Below are 20,680 nucleotides of genomic sequence, written 5' to 3'. Positions count from 1 at the left end.
TGAAATAACACCAGGATCAAGGATTCTCATGTTCCTGATACAAACAAATGAAATCATTAGAATCAGAAAAATGTATATAAACATGTAAACATGGGATGTTCACGGTTGAAATAAAACAAATGATAGAATTAGAATGTGAATGAGAAATTTATACCTTATGTATGACTATAACTGGACAGTCAGTTCGAAAATAATCATTTTGTGATTCTTTACGCAAGTTAAGTGGATCTACACGTGGCAATATATTGTCATTGTGAGGAAAAAGTACAGTACTAAATTCCTCATCGACGTCGTCATATGTATCTTTATAATTTTTGGGAGGTGTCATGAAGACAATTGACATTTTTTTATTCAGTTGGTCTGTAACGTAGAATATTTGTCGTGCTTGTGAGGCCAATATGAATGGATCATCTTTGTGGCCTAACCTACCAAGTTCAACCAATGTGTACCCAATCGGATCCTTCTTGACTTCGTTTTATTGTCAACCCAGTCACACATGAAAAGAGGAATTTTTTTAAAATGATAATCTAGTACCCATATCTCTTTTAAAACCCCATAATAAGAGTTTTGGTCATAGGTTACAACCTCTTTAGAAATATGTGTGTCAGTTGCCACTACACTAACCCCGCTGTTCTGATGAACTTTACCTTCATGACATCTTGTACGAAATGTATATCCATTGATGTTATACACATCATATTTCAGTACATTGGTGTTTGGTCCATGTGAAATCCACCTAACGGTCTCTAATACACTTTCTTTTGAGACCGATAACTCTTTTTCAACCTGAATCATATTAGAAGGATAAGCTTCAACTCATATACAACAAAGAAAAAAATAACTTCAATATGAAAATAATATACCTCCTCTCATAACCATTGACTAAACATTTTACTGTGCTCATTCTCTAGCCATGCATTTCGTTTAAAAGGGTGTTGGTTTTTCAGAAATGCCTTGTGTCGACTGTAAATACATTGATTAATATTATAGTAGATACACAGTATTATAAAATTTTAAAATAAATACATACATGTAAGTAATACTTACTTAATATATGGTACAACCTCAGTTGTATTTTGCATTACATAGAAATGTGCTTTGATGAAGAGGTCCAGAGAAACTTGAACCGATCGACATGCTGATACTGGAGTGCCGTCCCTAAGAGAAATACTATAATCATCATTCTGATTTCCAAAATTGTTATGCTTTTCAGGTGGAATACCAACAATATTCATATTTTTTTGGAATTCGCTTAAAAACTCAATCGTCTCTTCTGCAATGCAACCTTCTGGTTTATTTTTATTCCACACGTGCCCCTTAATAACCTTCATACACCTTTCGAATGGATACATCCATCGAAAACATACTGGACCACATAATTTTACTTCCCTAATCAGGTGCATAGTTAAATGAACCATAACATCAAAAAATGATGGAGGAAAGTATTTCTCAAGCAGGCACAATGTGACACATAATTCTTCTTGCAACTTATCAAGCTCCTTAACTTTTATTTCTTTGCTACATATTGATTTGAAAATGAAACAAAATCTGGTAATAGCATCTCTTGTGGATTTCGGCATGTGATAGTCATGTCATTTAAGTCCGATAAAGTTCCTATCCTTTAGACTCACCAAACTAGAAAAATTAGAACAATACCCTTGTGGAACCCTTAAATTGTATAATGTTTCACAAAACATGGTTTTTTCCTCCGTTGTTAATGTGTAACTTGCTGCCGGAAGTGTGGTTTTGTTTCCTTCAATACGAGCTTGTAACTCTGGCTTTAACCCAAAATGTGTCAAATCCAATCAAGCCTTCAATCCATCTTTTGTTTTTCCAGGAATGTTGAACATTGTTCCAACTAGACTCTCACCTACATTCTTTTAGACATGCATAAAATCTATACAATGATGGACAAGATTGTGCTGCCAATACCTAAGACGTCGATACCATATATTATATTTCTTCCAATATGCGTTTTCTTTGTTGCTAACATCTGAATTACACACTTCTTTTGATGTTCTTTTTTTTTTCTTTTTATCTTCCCACCTCTTCCGATCGAAGTTTTTTGGATGTCTGATTCCTTATTATTAGCTCCCTTTCCCCATTTATTTATAACATATTTGACATTGTCAAAAATTTCTTCACCACTCAAAGGTTCTGGAGCAGTTGTGAACTCCTGTTCTCCATTGAACGCATTCCTTTGACTTCTGAAAGGATGCTTATATGGTAGATATCGTCTGTGACCAACATAACTCTACTTCTTTGATTTAGGAAGTCTAATACAATGCGTTTGTTCCCCACAAACTACACAACCTTTGTATCCGCTGTAAGGACAACCACATAGTGTACCAAGAGCAGGGTAATCATTTATCGTCCATAACACAACTGCACGTAGAGTAAACATCTCCTTTGAAGACGCATCATATGTTTCGACTCCAACATCGAATAAGAGCTGCAAATCATCGATCAAAGGTGCTAAAAAAACATCAATATCGTTTCCTGGTGTTCCTGAGATCAATAATGAGAGCATGATAAACTTTCTTTTCATACACAACCATGGTGGAAGGTTGTAAATGACAGTTAAAATCGGCCATACACTATGATTCCTATTTCCTCTATTCACATCGACCCCGTCAACCGAAATGCCTAGTCGTAGATTTCTTGGATCATTAGCAAATTCAGGATATCTTTTATCTATGGCAGCCCACGCAGGTGTATCTGCTGGGTGATGTAAAACATCGTCACGTGTTCTATCGTTGGCATGCCATTTTAAATTTTGTGCTATTGTCTTTGATTGAAATAGTCGTTTCATTCTCGGGATAATGGGAAAATACCATAATACTTTTGTTGGGATATTTTCATATATAATTTTTTCTTTCTCGTCAACCTTCCATCTTGATTTTCCACAAATGGGACATACTTTCACGTCTTTGTACTCGTTCCTGTAAAGAATGAAATCATTGATACATGCATGTATCTTTGTATACCCGGAACCCATTGCTTTCATTGCTTTCTTAGCCTCATAGGACCACATCCACCACCACCTAACAATGTCGTCGCCACCGCCTACCTCCACCACCACAAACACCAACCATTACTACCAGCACCTGGAACCACCACCTACCATCACCACCGCCACTACCACCCCCACCCATCACCTGCCACTGCCACCTATTAGATTACTACAGATAATCAACATATCCACTGAAAGCTAATGACCTGTAACTTTAGGGCATATAAGATTATGACCTACAACTTACGACTAAAGACTTATTATTTTGTCGGCCATTTGGGATTATGGCTTTATGCTTATACTTTTGCAAAAACCGAAATTTTTCGATACGGTGCGGTTTTTATATATTCGTGAACCGCAAAAACCGAATCGAACCTTACTATTATATTATATATTAAATAAATTATATATTTATATTTTATATATAATAATAGCTATATATACTTAGACTAATTAAATAATGAATATAATATTTATCTTTAGTAAAAAAATTAACAAAAAGAAAAAATAGTTAATATTTTTCATTTAATTTGTCAAAAAAATGTTGCCAACACAATATGCACGTAAAGTTTGAGATTTTCTTCACATTTTACAAGGACCATAATGTAATTTTTATTTAATTTGGTAAATGCCAATGTTGATACAGCGTCAAATCGTTTGAGGAGGATATGATGAAATCTAGGATCAATTACAAACTAATATCAATACGCTTTTTCGCCTCCAAAATTGTTTTAGGGTTCAGAAAAGATCACAAGAAAATTTCAAGAACGTGTTTACTCTCCAAAATCAAGGCGGGAAGTCTTCATCTTTCTCACCGCCAAAACCATAAACCATATCAAATCGATTTGAGAAAGGTAATGCCGAGATATTAGGTATCATCCTTGAAATTAGGAACATATTAGTTTCATCTCTATAAAGATGATTGATTTATTCAATAATTTTTATCGTCTTCTTCATTGTGAAAGAAAATTAGCTGTACTACAGGTGTTCTTCTACCTAAATCGTTCTTTATTCAGTTGTAAGTCTCTATGAATGTTACCATTAAGTTTGTCTTTCAGTTGATTAAAAATGTTACCGGTAGTATATTGTTCCAAATGATGCCATAACAAAAAATAATTTTTTTGAACACCAGGTGTGCTTATTGCACACCAACTGTTCGATGAAATGCCTAAATCAATAATTTATGTTAAATATTATTATATGGTATCATATTCTTTAATGAAATGCTAATCTGATTACACTAACTTATATGTTATTTTTCATGTTTAATTAAGTATTATGGAAGGAGAAAACACATTGATTGAAGATGTGCCTATATTGGAAATGGAGGATGAGGACCAAAATGATGGATCTGATCTAGATGATTCAGAACATGAAGACACATCGGATTACACTTCCAGCGATTCCAATAGCAATACAGAGACTACAAAGAAAACAAGGAAGAGGGGATTGACTCGATTGCCAAAGTTACGAACCGAACATACAAATTCTGGTGGAAGAAAAAAAACGTGTAAAGTTTGATGAATTTGGAAGGTTTGCAGGGAAGTATAGATCACAGTTACCTAGTTATCTGGGAGACTTAGTACGGGAAAGGGTAGGAGTTAGTGTTTTCAATTGGAAGAAGGTAACAAAAGAAGTCAAGGAAAAACTATGGGAAGAGATAACGGTAAATAATGTTTTTTTATATGCAACTCATATGTTATTGGTATTCTCCAATGCAATTTCATTCAATAACTAACATACTAGCTACTTGTATTCAGAGTTTTTATGAAATTGAGGATAGTCGAAGAAAATATATAATGAATCGGCTTGGTATGCTTCTACGGAATTTTAGAAGAAAATTGTATGCAAAGTACATAGAGCCCAACTTAGGGAATACCGCCAAGCTTAAAAGAATTCCTAAACGATACCGTACAATAATTCTTAGCCAAGATCACTGGGACAAGTTCGTTGAACACACACAGTCAGACAAATTCAAGGTTAAATTCATTTTTTATATTCATTATCACTTTTATTTTATATTTTATTAAGGTAAAAAATACTTATAAGATCTGTGAATTTTTTTGGAAGGATACGTCGAGAAAGGCGAGCGCGTTCGAAGTCGAATTATGATCACCGGATGGGACGAGGAGGATATACGGCTCTAAGAGAGAAACTGGTAAGTTCTATCTTTGATTGGATTGTGTATTTTTATATGTGTTTGTTTTTAGGGAAACTCTGAAAGTATAAAAAAAAAGATGTAAAAGAGTTATCAAAGGGTAACATTGGAATTGAGTTATTAAAAATAGAGGATACATGTGGTTTGTTAGAAATTTGAAGAAGTTTATAATACATTATATATAATATTTTATACATAAAATTAAACATTTGATTTTAATTTGTAAAGATTCATATAGACTTATATAAACGTGAGTTTCGTTTTGTTTGATATGGGCTTTTATGTTAATCCATTTAAAATAGACAACAGTTGGAAAATATTTTTTTTATAGGCATATGTACAGGCTTAATAAAACTTTATTAGATGACAAATTTTTTTTTTAAGGAGGGAAAAATTGTCAGCAGGTAGGAATGGAAAACCAATGTCACCAGGAAAACCAATTCACTAGCACAATTAAACAAAACAGATTTTGATGCGTTACAAATATGTGATTATTTCACGATAGCTCAATGATTGATACATTAAATGGTTTGTTACATATATAATATTCATATTTTTGTATGTTGACAAACTAGTTATCACGAGTAAATTGATATTTATTTGCAAATTACAATATAATTAGCATATGACTTTCCATAATAAGAGATTCTAGTGAAATGGTAAATTTAAAATTTATGACATGTTTTAATTTGATTTTAGCTGGATATAAATGTCATTATATTTTGTATAAAGTTCATATCATGACAGCTTATATGTTTTATTATTTATACAGATCATTATAAGTAAGATAGTTTACACATAAGAAGTGTAATCAAAATTGTCATGTGCACAATTGTTATGTATCCGGTCTTTTGCAAACATGTTTAAAACTGCCGACACTAACCGCCTGGAAAAAAATGTCATTTTTTACATCAGGTGGTCCAAGAAGGCCAACATTTACCAACAAATTAATGGATCATTTTTTTTATAATTTTATTTTCTTTTATTTCCCCGAAAATTATCAAGATTATTCTTGGGAGAGTCCATCCCTCTGGAAATAATGAGGTTATGAAATCAAAGGTGCTTTTTATTCCATTCATTGTGTATTTATTGAGTATTTGTTACGATAGATCTCGCAAAGTCCATCAATTGCAAATTAATTTTTTATTTAAAATATAGGTTTGCTTATGATAATGCTTGTAGTAAGATTAATAGAATGTTTTTTTTTTTTTTTTTTTTTTTTTTTTTTTTTTTTACTTTATTTGCTTCTTTTGGTTCATGTTGATAGTATTTTTGCATTTTGTTGTATATGATTACTAGGTTAATAATAAAGTACTTGCCAAAGACGAAATACCCCCCCCCCCCCCCCCCCCCCCCCGATCATTAATGTGGTGTAAAGGACGTGAAAACAAAGCAGACGAATTGGAAGATGCTAATGTTAAAGTCATGGCAGAAAAACTAGTAAGTTCATTAAATCTTTCTCCTTTATTGTTTTATTACTATAATAAATACTAGACTTGTTAAATAACTATTGAAGACATTATTTTGATATATTTTTGTGTATAGATGGAACATGAAAAACAAATCAAAGATGGAGATGTGAAGCTTGATCCTGGGATGGATGCCATGACACTAGTCTTTGGCAAGGAGAATGGTGGATTCTTAAAAGGGGTTGGCACAGGAGTGACTGCTAGATATTTCCACATTCCTAGAACCAAAGGATCTTCAAAAGAACAAATTGCGGACCTAAAGTTTGAACTACAGAATGAGAGACTTGAGCTGTAGAAAAAAGATGAAGAACTTAAGGCGTTGTCAACAAAGGTGAGAGAACAAGATAATACACTAAAGTTAGTTTTAGCTCATCTTGAATCACAAGGAACAATGATACCTAATCTATCATCTCATCCGAATCAGTCTCTAACACAAGTGAGTTGTTACTGTTTCTGCAAAATGCATTTATTATATAAATTGATCATTTTCCTTAAATTTTGTAGGTATTTTCAGTGGACAAGAACATTGAATCTCATGCCACTCCTGTTACTAATACTATCATAGAGAAAACACCTATCATAAATAAAGCATCGACAAATGAAACAATTACACGAGTAAGTAATTATTTGACAAATTCATTGATTTTAATATTTTTTTGCAGTATTTTCTGATTTTAATATAATATTGAATTATTGTTTTCTAGGTAATGGCAAAAGCCACCAAAATAACTGTTGAATCTAAGAGTATTGAATTATTGTTTTCTAGGTAATGGCAAAAGCCACCAAAATAACTGTTGAATCTAAGAGTGCGACTACAAATTCACATCCAAAAACTAAAGATACTCATTCACCAAAACTCTCACAGGTATGTATTTGTATTTTGACATGAAAATATAATTTTTTGTTTATTGTTTTTTTTATCTAAATATGTGCAATCATTGTAGACAATGAAGACAATGAAGTGTATTCTACAATATCAAAATAATAGAAGTAATGTTACTTTTGGTACCGTTTACATATCTTCGGAAAGACAAACTATTCATGGAGTTCCACTTCAAGACGACTGCTATAAAGTTTCAATTGATGAAGTGATAAAAGGAGCTGCATTTTTACCATATCCAAACGGTGATATCAAATTAGTTGAGGATGCACATAAAACTTTTATTGCATGGCCAAAATACCTTGTCAAATGTGACGAAAAGGTTTATTTCTTCTATTAACTTCTTTATGCATTATTTTTTTTCCTTTTTAAATTAGTCTTTTAAATTAATAGTTGTTCAAATTTCTTTCAATGTTTTTTCAGGTACCACGAATGGGATCAACTCAAGATGATGAACATAAAAGCTCAAAGAAACAAAGAAAAAGTTTAACTCAAGATGATGAACATAAAAGCTCCAAGAAGCAAAAAAAAATTTATAACGAGAGATAGCATTGGCAAACATACAAGGAGCACTTTCAACAACACTAAAGAAATCTAGTTTTTGGTTAATTATGACTGTTTATTCCTTTCTTTAACATTTTTAATAAACTTGTTTTGATTACAAGGATTTTTACCATTTAACTAGTGAAATTATGAATGGAAACTTTTATTTGAATTATTATTAATATTGATATTTTCTTGTCGTTTCATATTGTCCATTTACGGTTATATTTATTTAACATTGTTTTTTTATTCCATGTGTCTAATAATTTTTTTTTGGAAGAGACCAGAGTCTCGGCAAAACTAAGTGTCTAATAATTTTATCGTCATGTTTTATTTTGTTGTCACTAAAATGTATATAATGGTTACTTCACAACAAATGTGTCGTGTGACTAAAGGGCTAACAATAGTAATGATAGAAACTCAATATGCGTCTGCAAGTGTTTTACAGTCATTTTTTATTAAACATGTGTGAGTAGAAGTAAAACAAATACAACGTTGAAAATTTGTGTGTCGGAAAAGATACATATGTCACTTTATTTAATAATCATATGACTAATAGTTTATGTATTGTTATATTTAAACAATACTTGTGAGTCAAAATCTTTAAAAAAACGACATGATAAGATAAAACTAATGTGACAATTGGCTAAATATAGTCATGGTAAATGAAATTGTGCGTCGATACAACACTAATGGTTACAATTGTATTGGTTTGCGATATCTAAATTATGAGCAATAGCCACATTGAAAACTATAGGTGTGTCTAAAGGATAAAAAATGTTATGGTTATCAAAATTTTGTGTGACTAAATACTAAACAATAAGGACGATAAACATTAGTTGTGTATCTACAATGATTTTATAGTCATGTTTTAATTTAATATTATTAATGTAGATAATTGTGTGTCAAAATCATAACATTTGTCACTTATTTCTACCTTCATGTGACTGTATGTTCGACAATAGTGACAGTTGTAAAAACATTATATAACTATACGACATTTACAACTATGGTTTAAGTATGTATGTGTGACTACAATAAAAACATTAGTAACAATTTGGAATTTTTTAATGTCTAAATGATAAAATCGGTCACACTTAAAACAAATTGTTATGTTCATAAGGTGAATATTGGCCACTATTATATATACTTTTGTTTCTATAAATCAATTACAGTTATGTTTAATTGATTTCCTATATCGAAAAGATATAAAATAGCCACACTTACTACGTTTTATGTGTTTGAATGATAGCAACAGTCATGATAAATTATACATATGTGACTGTAAGTTATAAGATAATCATACTAAAAAATATAGTATGTGTCTTTAAAATACTTTTGGTCATTAAAATCATAAATTCATGTGACCATTTTGGGAACATGGTGATGAGTTGCTTAATTATGTGTTTAAAAGATTGTTAATAGTCATACCAAATAATTTTTGGTGTGACAATTTATTAGCAAAACGTAATAGTGATAATAAATTCATGTGACCATTTGATGAACATGGTCATGGTATGCTTAATTTTGTGTCTCTAAACGATAGTCTATAGTCATAATGAAATTTTTTTTGTGTGACCAATTAATAGCAATACGCCACACTAAAAATAATTTCACGTAACCATTACATGAAAGATAGTCACTAAAATAAAAAGAATGTGTGTCTAAAAAGTGTTTACGACCACAATATTAAATAAAATGATAGTGTAAAACAACAAAAATCTCTACCCTATAGCCACACTTTTATGCTATAGTCACAAGTTTTTATATGTTACAGCCACTAAATTTAAAAGTGGTTGTATGGTGCCTAAAATGGCACGACCTTCGGTGACACTTCCGATTCAAAAAAAAGGTGTGACTATAGGCATATGGTCACAGATTTTTGGTGTAACCATAGCCCATTTTTGTACTAGTGTTATTGCATTAATCAATTTTTTTTTATTTTCCTATAGATTTTGAAGAATTTTTGAAAAATATTGAATACGTGAAAAGTGATAAATTGAAAAAAATATGGAAATCTTGATATGAAGAAATGATAACAATATGAATCTTTGTAGGTTTTTTATATTTTATATTGTATCGAATAACATACTTGTGTTATGTTTATAGATTGATTAATAAAAATGAGATTTTTTATAATTTACTTACGAATATTATAGTATAAGAAATATGTGTATATGCATTTGAAAAAATATGCACTTTTTTATAAAAATCGCAATTTATTATTTTTTTTTTTGAAAAAAATGCAGTTTTTTTGAAAAAGAAAAAATACAATTTTTTTCTAGAAAAAAATACAGTTTTTTTTTTTTGAAAAAAATGTAGTTTTTTTAAAAATATTTTTTTTAAAAAATTCATGTTTTTTGAAAAAAATTAAAAAATCTCCGTTTTTTAAAAATAACCGAAAAATATTTAAAAAAAATTAAATCCGAAATTTTGAGTTATTTTGTTAATTTTTAGACATTTATATTAATATATTAAATAACACAAAAAATTAAACATTAAGGGTTGTTTGGCAGGATCTGAATTTTTAAGATCTGAACTTTTAAGAGGTCTGAATTTTTAAGATCTTAATTTTTAACATGCTGTTTGGTTTGAACCTCTGAATTTTGGTGCTGAATGATAAAAATGACAATTTTACCCTTTTGTATCATTTTTTTCAATTACAACATCATATCTTTGAAAAAAAATCCATGGAAGTAGGATGCTAAACATTACACCCAATATTACAAAAAAATACAATGAAAACTAAACAACCTAATATTTCATTATAATTACTAGCCAATAGTTTCCAATCATTCCAATCGACTGTGTCATCTTCGCTATCCAGGTATCAAACCTGACTTCCCAATCTCAATATCGAGCCATTCGCTATCAGCATGAACAAAACTAGAATTGAAATTCACTGAATCAACAAATAAGAATTCAATTTTGACTTTTTATGTTTGACTCCAATGAACACAATTGACTCAATTGCGTTCGACTCCAAACAAACAAGTATGTTCAATCAAGTAAAAACATTCGCTGTATGTTCGAATGAACACATATAGACCACATCAGATCAAAATTGAAATATAACCTAACAAGTAGCAATCACTTTGATGAACAGGGGCAACAATACAAGGGGTAGGATTGACAAAATCAAGCCAAAAAAATTGATGGAGAGAGCGACACAAAATGCTTACTTTCACCATCATGCTTGAATGCTGTTTGGGATTGGGATTGAAACAGAATAATCGAGTTTTAGGGGAAAAATAACCTTACCAAAAGTTGAGTTGTCGATGAGGGACCTGGAAGGCTTCGGCGATGACGGCACTGGCAAAAGATCCGGCCGACTGGCTCCGAAGATGGAGTGGGTGAGGGAATGTCATGTGTATTGAAGGAGAAGAGGGAAAGTGGGGCTGAAATATCAAGGGAAAACCCGGAGATGATGCCGGAGGCGATGCAACTGGAGCAGGAGACGAAGGCGCCACAGGCGAATCCGACGGCGGCGGCAGGAGAGGGGATCAGAGTTGTAGCAGTGTGGAGTGGAGGTGAGGCGTCGTTGATAGTTGGGAGGGGAAACAGAGGTTGCGTCGTTTTGGGCAAAACAGGAAACATGCGTGCACTTATTTTTTCAGATGCAATCACATGTCTGAGAAATTAAGAGGTGTTTTTTTTAATTTAAGTGGCATAAAATAAGATGCTATCAAACACCCTACATCTGAATTTTTAAGAGGTTACCTCTTAATTTTTCAATTAAGAGGTAAACAAACAGCCCCTAAATAAGATTGGTAAGATGACGATCATGTCCTTAACGAATTACTTTTGATCAAATACTTCACTTTTAGTTCTCGGGAAACTTTGAGTTCTCAACTAATCTCAATCATATATATATATATATATATATATATATATATATATATATATATATATATATATATATATATATATATATATATATATATATATATATATATATATATATATATATATATATATATATATATCCTACTCTAATAAAAAATGGTTTCATTTTTAAACCATGACTATATTAATTCAATCAAAAAATCCTGAAATCCCTAACAACTCAACCCATTCACTTCGCCTCTGGCTTCCTGCAGGTAATATTTTATCCGTTGTAACCTTTCACCATCACTCCATGTTCTATCGTTTGTTCATTTGCTTGAAACTCTAGCTAGCTTTGTTATTTTATTTTATTTCTGAAATCGAGTCTTTTGACGGGTTTTACTAATTTTTGGGTTGGGATTGAGGAGAAAGAATGATAATTTTGAGGACATCTTTCTATTTTAGAGGATAAAATACACACGTAGTCTTTTATTACTTGATTTATGTTTCTCTCATATTTCTAAGCTTATATATATATATATATATATATATATATATAGATAGAAAGAAAGAAAGCAAGCAACAAGTCCGACCATGTTTGTTAATCAGAAGAAAGATGCAGCAGCAGAATTTTGTTGTTTGTTAGTAGGTAAGAAAGAAGAAGCAGACAGCAAGTGATTAACAAGCAGGGGAGAGCCGGTTGCAAGCAAGAAAAGCAAGATAGAAAGCAAGAGGTTTGTAACAAGTAGCAAACTAAAAAAGTCTGTAGCAAGGAGCAGCAAAATCACAGCAAGTAGTAGTCAACAAACATAAGAAAGAAAGAAAGAAAGAAAGTTTCAAGATGAAGCAAGCAGGAGGGTGAAGTAAGATCTAGTTCATCAAGATTAAGGAGGTGAATGTTGGGTTAATCTTGATGGGTTAAGTGCATGGAGATGGATCGGGTTATGGGTCACAGATCATGGTCCTGGTTGATTTAGTCTCAGGGATATTTTAGTCATTCTTGTAGGGTTTGAATAAGTAAAGGCCATGTAGGCCATGTTTGTTTAGCAGATCTCTTAGAATAGTGTAGATAGGGTTAGTTAGTTAGCTCCTTATTTTGTTGCTTTTGACTAGGTAGACGTGTTTTGATTCCTCTGTATATATTATATGCTATTATATTGAATGAGAATAATGCAAGAGTTCAGAAAGATGTAGCCTACGTATGTTGTTGGGTTTGTTCACAGGGGCATGTTCCAACAATAAGGGGAGGATCATAGGGACATGTTATACATATATATATATATATATATATATATATATATATATATATATATATATATATATATATATATATATGTTTTTGTGGTGTCTCCGTTTCTGTTTAAATTTAAACTTCTTAAAGGAGAAAATGCAATCTTTGATATTTGCAGGTGACGTTCCTTAAATATAGTAATATATTAAAGCTACTCGGTGGGTTTGCTTATCTTGCAGAAATATGATGTTCTGGAATTAAAAAGCATGCTTGAAACTTCAGAAACTTTTTTGGATTTAGTTTTGTAAACTCATGAGAAACTAGATGAGATCTGAGAAAAAGAAACAAAGACGCATCGTTATTTTTTCACTGTTTCATTTTTAATCTATTTTTTTTTTTTGTCAATTTTCATATAAACCATCGACAAGTTACTTTCTTTTTTCATTTCAGTAGGTCAAAGAAGCAGATGTTGGTCAAAGTATGATAGATAGTTACATCAAAAGAAAGAGATGCTGTTGTATCAAATGACTCATAAACAAATGAGGTGATTTAAGTTGAAATTTAGTTTAACCTTCTTACTATTTCCAATTCCCATTTATATGATTAAACAGGTTACGAGTAATTACCTCATAATTTGTCAAAAAGCCAATTAGTACGTTTATACACTAAATGTGATATCATTGAATTTTTATTAAAACAAATGCTCTATTTTTCATTCTATTATTATACTGGACATAGAAGCAAATAGTGTTTCCTCATACATGGTATGTTAAAATCATTTCATCTTTGTAACGCCTTGACTAGAACATACCTGGAGTTTAGAATAGGAACATCTACAACCACCCAACAAGGTGGTGGACATTCAACAATCAACAAAAATGGTTACGGGTGATGGAGTTGACAGAAATCGAACCAAAAGTTCATTGATTCTAGTGTTCCACGTATTGTCTATTTTTTTTTGTAAAGAATTTTCTCTAATTACTTCGTGTTTCTTTGGAATACTTCCGGTTCATGACCGTTTTTAGGCCTTAGCACTTCTCATCTGAAAAATTACAAACATTGTTGTAACTGCTGTTTAGATTTTCTAATTTGAGATTTTTTAGGTTAAATCCATGAAACAACAACGTACTTTAAAAATTAATGAAAGTGTATTGCTATTATTGTCCCCATAGATTTAATTATTACAGTGTTTGAATATTAATTTGGTGCAGTTTGTGGTGCAAAATCGAGTTCTTTCTGTTAAGCCCAGAGGAGGCCGATAACTATGTTAGTAAGTGAAACTGCAACCATAACTGTTGATGCAACAACCACAATTAGCACCACGGTAGCCCCTAAAAACTTCCAAAAAGTATACCTGTTATAACAATAAACTTCGGCAAGCTGTTGCGAATAAAACCGTTATTATTTATAATTTATATAAAATACCACACTTTTATAAATCTAAAAGAACCGCAATTGGCAATGTAGAATTACTTATATAATTCTAAAAAATACTAATTTACATGAATCTAATATATATTTTTGTAATATTGTAATTATATGCTAATAAAAAAATGTTAAATATATAAAAAACAGTAACAAAACATTTAAATCAAGTTTAATTTTTAACTTTGGTATAAAACATAGTAAAATAATATTAATATAATATATTAAAGTTGTAGTACAAATATATTAAATTATTGATAAAAACAATAACAAAACATTAATAAAATACATTTATATTTGGTGCACTTCAGGGTTTATACAAAGCTAAAGGGAAGAAAACAAGCGTCCTTCACTCTTTCAAAAAAAATATGAGCTGAAGTGTATGTGTTTTCTGATAACATTGTCATATGATTATAATACAGAAAAAATACAACATGTTCTTAAGAAAAGCATAAAGACTACAAAGAAGAAAGAAGAAAGTTGATATAAATACTTGCTAGACAAAACCCTAATAGGCTAAATACTAAAGGGCCCATAAACAAGTGGGCTAATAATATATAGGCTAACATTCTCATTCTTCGCTCAACTATATACAGTCGGATAATAAATATTTATAAAGTTTAAAGTTTAAAGTCTAACATAAGCATCATATATAAGAGAACAATCGTGTTTTTGATTAACCATTCGTGACAAAAACATAGTCTGCAACCTAACTGAAAACCAAAGATTTTGCCAGTTCGATTAACAAAGCCGAAAAAAAAAAATCAAGAAACACGATTCTCTTTGTGCATTTTAACTTTTACCTATAATAGCAACATGGGTTCATTTCCTTGCATATAACAACAATGTACTTTGGTTTTTACTTATAATAACTTGTATTTTGCTACCGATGTGGAATTATATCTTATTTGTTAGATATTGCTATTATTGGTAAAGAAATTGCAAGTATGCTGTTATTTTGAGTAAATAGTTGTATGTGTATTGTTGTTATTTGCAAGAGTAAGTAATTTAGACAAATGCTGAAACCCAAATGCCAAAAAAATCATGAACTTATCAAATGTCTATAAATACGGAACGTAGATCAGATATCTATAACAGTGTATATATTAATTTTCAACTAATCATTATAAACTTACAAGAAAAACTTTTATATTTGCAAAATAATAATTTTTTTTACAAATAGCTAATTAGGCATCACGATTTTTTTGCAAATCAATAGTGTTTTTCTTTCTCAGCCGTGGTTTCCACGGGTTTAAACCTAGTACGTATATATATAATAGTTTATAACCTGTGGAAATCACGGTTATAAAATTAATTAAACTTTTATAATAAAAATTTATAATTATTAATCAATTATTTTAAATAAGTCATTTTAAAAAAAATTATTAATTAAGAGATATATAAAAATTTTAAAGTTATTATAATTTCAAATTTAAATAAATTATTATAATTAGAAAATGTAAATTTGAATTTTGAAGTGAGTTGCTTAATATATATCTAAATGACACATGACATAACATTAATAATGAGTTGTATTTGAATGACTTGGCAAAAGAAAATTAAAAATATTCATTTATTAATATATATATATATATATATATATATATATATATATATATATATATATATATATATATATAGGTTCAGGTTCATTTGAGACCATTTTAATTTTGTGAGACCGTGAGACCAAATCTAAAAATAATTTTAAAATGCAAAATAAATGGAAAAAATCCAAAAATTCTTTTTTTAAATATTATTTTCGGAACTTGAATTAACTAAAAAAATAAAAAAAATTCTATTTTTTTTGAAAAATACGTGAAATATTTTAATAGAATGTTACACTGAGATATTCTAAAAAATAATTTTAAAATGCAAAATAAATGGAAAAATCCAAAAATTCTTTTTTTAAATATTATTTTCGGAATATGAATTAACTAAAAAAAATAAAAAAAAATGCGTCTCACGGTCTCACAAAATTAGGACGTCTCACATGAACCTAACTATATATATATATATATATATATATATATATATATATATATATATATATATATATATATATATATATATAATGAATTAATGTAAATCAAATATGATGTCATATTGTCATGGAAATAACCTATTTTTTTTTTTTTACCTTTTATGATATGAATGATATGGAAGATTGTTTCTTGTTAGGATTAGCCTGTATAACTGGATAGATTAATGTTTAAACTCGTTAGAGCCTTTGAGGTATGCGTGTGAGTTTGATTGATGTATAAATTTTTTTTGTTGTAGGTTTTATTCTTGTGGCCGACAACAATTGTTCGCTACATTACCTTTTTTCCCCATCTTTCTAAATTGTTATTTTTGTTTTTAGAATTAACATGTGATTGTGAAAGGATTGGTTTGAGTACTACCTAAGTCTTAGGTTTCTTAGTTAACTATCTTTTTCATATTAATATTATTATACATTGTTAATTAAGATTTACAAGTTTTATATCTTTGGAATTTGATTGTAGGTTTCGAGACCTAAAAGTTTGGTATTCATAACGAATGAATTTTGTATAATAAGTGAGAGAAGAAGAATAAGGAGGGACTTGGGATTTTATTTATTTATTTTTTGGGATATGATGGGGTTTGTTTGTGAATTATTAAGCTTAGTGTCTTGAGGGTCTTGTGGTAACCCATATATAAGATTTATGATTGTTTGTTCATGACTTACTTAAATAGATGATATATACACATATTAGTAAAACTTTAGAGGTATGTTTTTTCCAATAAAGCTCTTATATTTACTCAAAATATTCCAAGCTAGTAGGCTTAACTTGGGACAAATAGTAAAATATGTTACTATATAATTTATGTTTTTAACACTCTTATTTTAAAAATATATGAAATAATTTTAACATGTATATGGTCCTCAATACTATTTTTTTCAAGCTACAGATAGAACAATAGTCTCGCACAAATAGTGAACCGAAACATGCTTGCTCTTTAAATCTAAAATGTAAGTTAAGTTATGGGATTCCCTTTTTATCTAATTATATGTATAATATTATAGAAAATAGATGTCGTACAAGTTGGATAAAATTTTAATGTTGAATTGCTTCTCATGGTATCGATTATAGCTTGGTCATCAAAAGAAGTTGAACAAAAATGGCGTTCTAACAGAGTATTTTCCAGAAACCCAAGTCATATATCCTTGACCATATCGACCTTTCACCTTATCCATCATGTCCCGAGTAAATGTTATATTGTATGTTAACTTCTGGTACATCGCTATGAATCTGAGCCGTTGAGAAGAAGTATCAACCACTATACATACACGTACACCTTGAGGAACAGAAACATTTCCGATGGTGTAGATTGAGTTTGGCATACCTACATTAGTCACACTCCTTGAGTATGTTTTAGTATCACCGCTTTTTAAAGTAACCACAAAAGAAGGATAGTTTAGCTCCGTTTCTTTTATGCTTTTTATGCAAGAAAAAGGCTTTTTAACTATCATTGATATTTGTTTGGTTGTATACCCTAACCCACACAAATACGGAATGTAATCATCTGGTTGGATGTCAAAAACAAGACCCGGATCATTCGCTTTTGATGGGTTGACATGACCTGCGCCAATAGCAAACATGTCTGCAGGAAGATCTGTTTCATGATCTACAATGGGTTTTCCATATAAGCTTACTTGACTTGCTGTCGTCATCATAGCTGACTTGATTGCAGCCGGAGACCATTCTGGGTGTCTGCTTTTTAACAGCGCTGCTACGCCTGCAAGGTGAGGACACGCCATTGACGTGCCAGACATGATCTTAAATGTTGGTAATTTGGTCATTATCGGCATTAACAATGGCCAAGCTGCAAGAATGTCAACTCCGGGTCCGATAATGTCTGGTTTCAGGATTCCAGGGCTTGCGAGGTTGGGGCCTCTTGAAGAGAAACAAGCCACCTCTGGAGCTGATTTTACACCGAGGATAGTTCCATGTTGAAGGATAGTTGCGACAGGAGATGATGTCGAATTCAGATACTTTATGATCTCAAGTCCTTCCTTATAACCCACATTTGATGCAGGAAGAACGTGAGCCTCGGGTACTGTAGTCTCCGGACAAGCAATTCCATTCCGGAGAACCATGGCAGCTCCTCCGGCGTCCTTCACTACCCTACCCTTGTCAACTGTCCAAATCGTACCACCCATATCACACAACACTACCTTCCCGTTAACATCAATATTATCTAGTGATCCTCTGCTACACGTTGCTGCTTTGTAATCACCATTTCCACCAGGGTAAACAAGAGGCATGAGCTTTTGATGGAAACTCTTTGGTTGGTATAACGATTCACCATCAATTAATTTCTTGTTTCCGAGATAAACTGTCGTCCTTATTCTTCTATCAGTGGTGCTAGCCCCAACTGTAAGCACCCATGGGACTGTGTTTGACAGTGTTCCCTTAAAAGGCCCGGAATTACCTCCAGAACAGCTCACGAAGATCCCTTTCTGTATCGCTTTAAAGGCGCTAATCGCCATAGAATCTCGATAGAAGGGTACAGAAGCTCCACCAAATGATATCGAAAGCACATCAACCCCGTCTCCTATAGCTGCATCCATCCCTGCTATACTGTCGCTTTCAGAACAATATTCCCGATTGCATACTTTATACATAGCCAAGTGTGCCAATGGCGCCATCCCAGTGGCTGTTCCATTAAAATTTCCAAATATATTTGCATTATCTACGAAATTCCCTGCAGCTGTACTTGAAGTGTGAGTCCCATGGCCTAGTGTATCTAATGGAGAACTTGTACTCCTAACAAAGTTTCTCATTCCGATGAGTTTGTTATTACAATATTGTCTAACTCCAACTTCACATCTTCCTTTCCATCTTTCCGGCGGAGTGGGGACACCAAAATCATGGAATGATGGATGATGAGGAGTGGTTCCGGTGTCAAGAACCCCGATTATGATTCCTTTCCCGTGGTTGGAATCTTTCCACAAACCTGAATTGTGGCTTAATCCCAAAAACTGCGCTGAATGAGTTGTATGCAACCGGAAGTGTCTTTCAGGACTTACAGATACAACTCCTCTCATGTTCTGTATTGCATTTGCTTGCTCTGATGACATTTGTGCAGCAAATCCTGTAACAGCATGGTGGTATGCATGAATGATCCTAATTGGTTTCCATAATTTTGAGGTGGTGTTATCATTACCGATTTTTGACAAAAATAAGCTATAACGTTGTTGAAGGTCGTGTGGTCGATGATCTAGAGAAAGATGTTGGCCTTGAGGTGAAGTTAATTGAACAATGTAGGTTTTGCTTTTGAATTGATAGACTTTGCATGTAGGAAAGGCGGTGAAAATGGTAAGTAAAATAAGACTCATAATTGTAATTGGCAACATTTCTCACTACGTACATTCGTGTGTGTATATATATATATATATATATATATATATATATATATATATATATATATATATATATATATATATATATATATATATATATATATATGATTGACAAATAACTAGGGCAACATCTACCGGAACCAATAATCAAATGACACGTGTCCATTTCTTTCTTCACAAGTAATGTATTGTGGAAGTTATTGTTGAAGTGATGTATTGTCATGTTTTCATTGGTTCAAATATGTATTGTCCTAATCATTCATTTTCCATATAACTCTTCCTTATATATATATATATATATATATATATATATATATATATATATATATATATATATATATATATATATATATATATATATATATATATATGGTTAGGTTCATTTGAGACCACCTATATTTTGTGAGACCGTGAGACGCATTTTTTTATTTTTTTTTATTTTTTTTATTTAATTCAAGTTCCGAAAATAATATTTAAAAAAAGAATTTTTTGATTTTTCCATTTATTTTGCATTTTAAAATTATTTTTATAATATGCACAGTGTAATATTCTATTTACAATATTTCATGTATTTTTCAAAAAAAAAAAGAATTTTTTTTATTATTTTTTATTTTTTTAGTTAATTCAAGTTCCGAAAATAATGTTTAAAAAAAGAATTTTTAGATTTTTCCATTTATTCTGCATTTTAAAATTATTTTTTAGAATATGTCAGTGTAATATTCTATTTTCAATATTTCACGTATTTTTCAAAAA

General features: G+C 30.9%; 1 pseudogene; it reads right to left on the bottom strand.

Annotated features, from left to right (window-relative positions):
• Nucleotides 1–17,604: 17,604 nt before the first annotated feature.
• Nucleotides 17,605–19,904, bottom strand: LOC145051698 (subtilisin-like protease pseudogene; annotated as a pseudogene).
• Between the last annotated feature and the right edge of the window lie 776 nt (nt 19,905–20,680).

This window comes from Lactuca serriola, chromosome 5 (assembly GCF_051521515.1).
Source record: "Lactuca serriola cultivar US96UC23 chromosome 5, Lser_US96UC23_V15, whole genome shotgun sequence".
NCBI classification, from domain to species: Eukaryota; Viridiplantae; Streptophyta; class Magnoliopsida; order Asterales; family Asteraceae; genus Lactuca; species Lactuca serriola.
The sequence above is the reverse complement of the archived record's forward strand: the minus strand, read 5'-3'. Positions and strand labels throughout refer to the sequence as shown.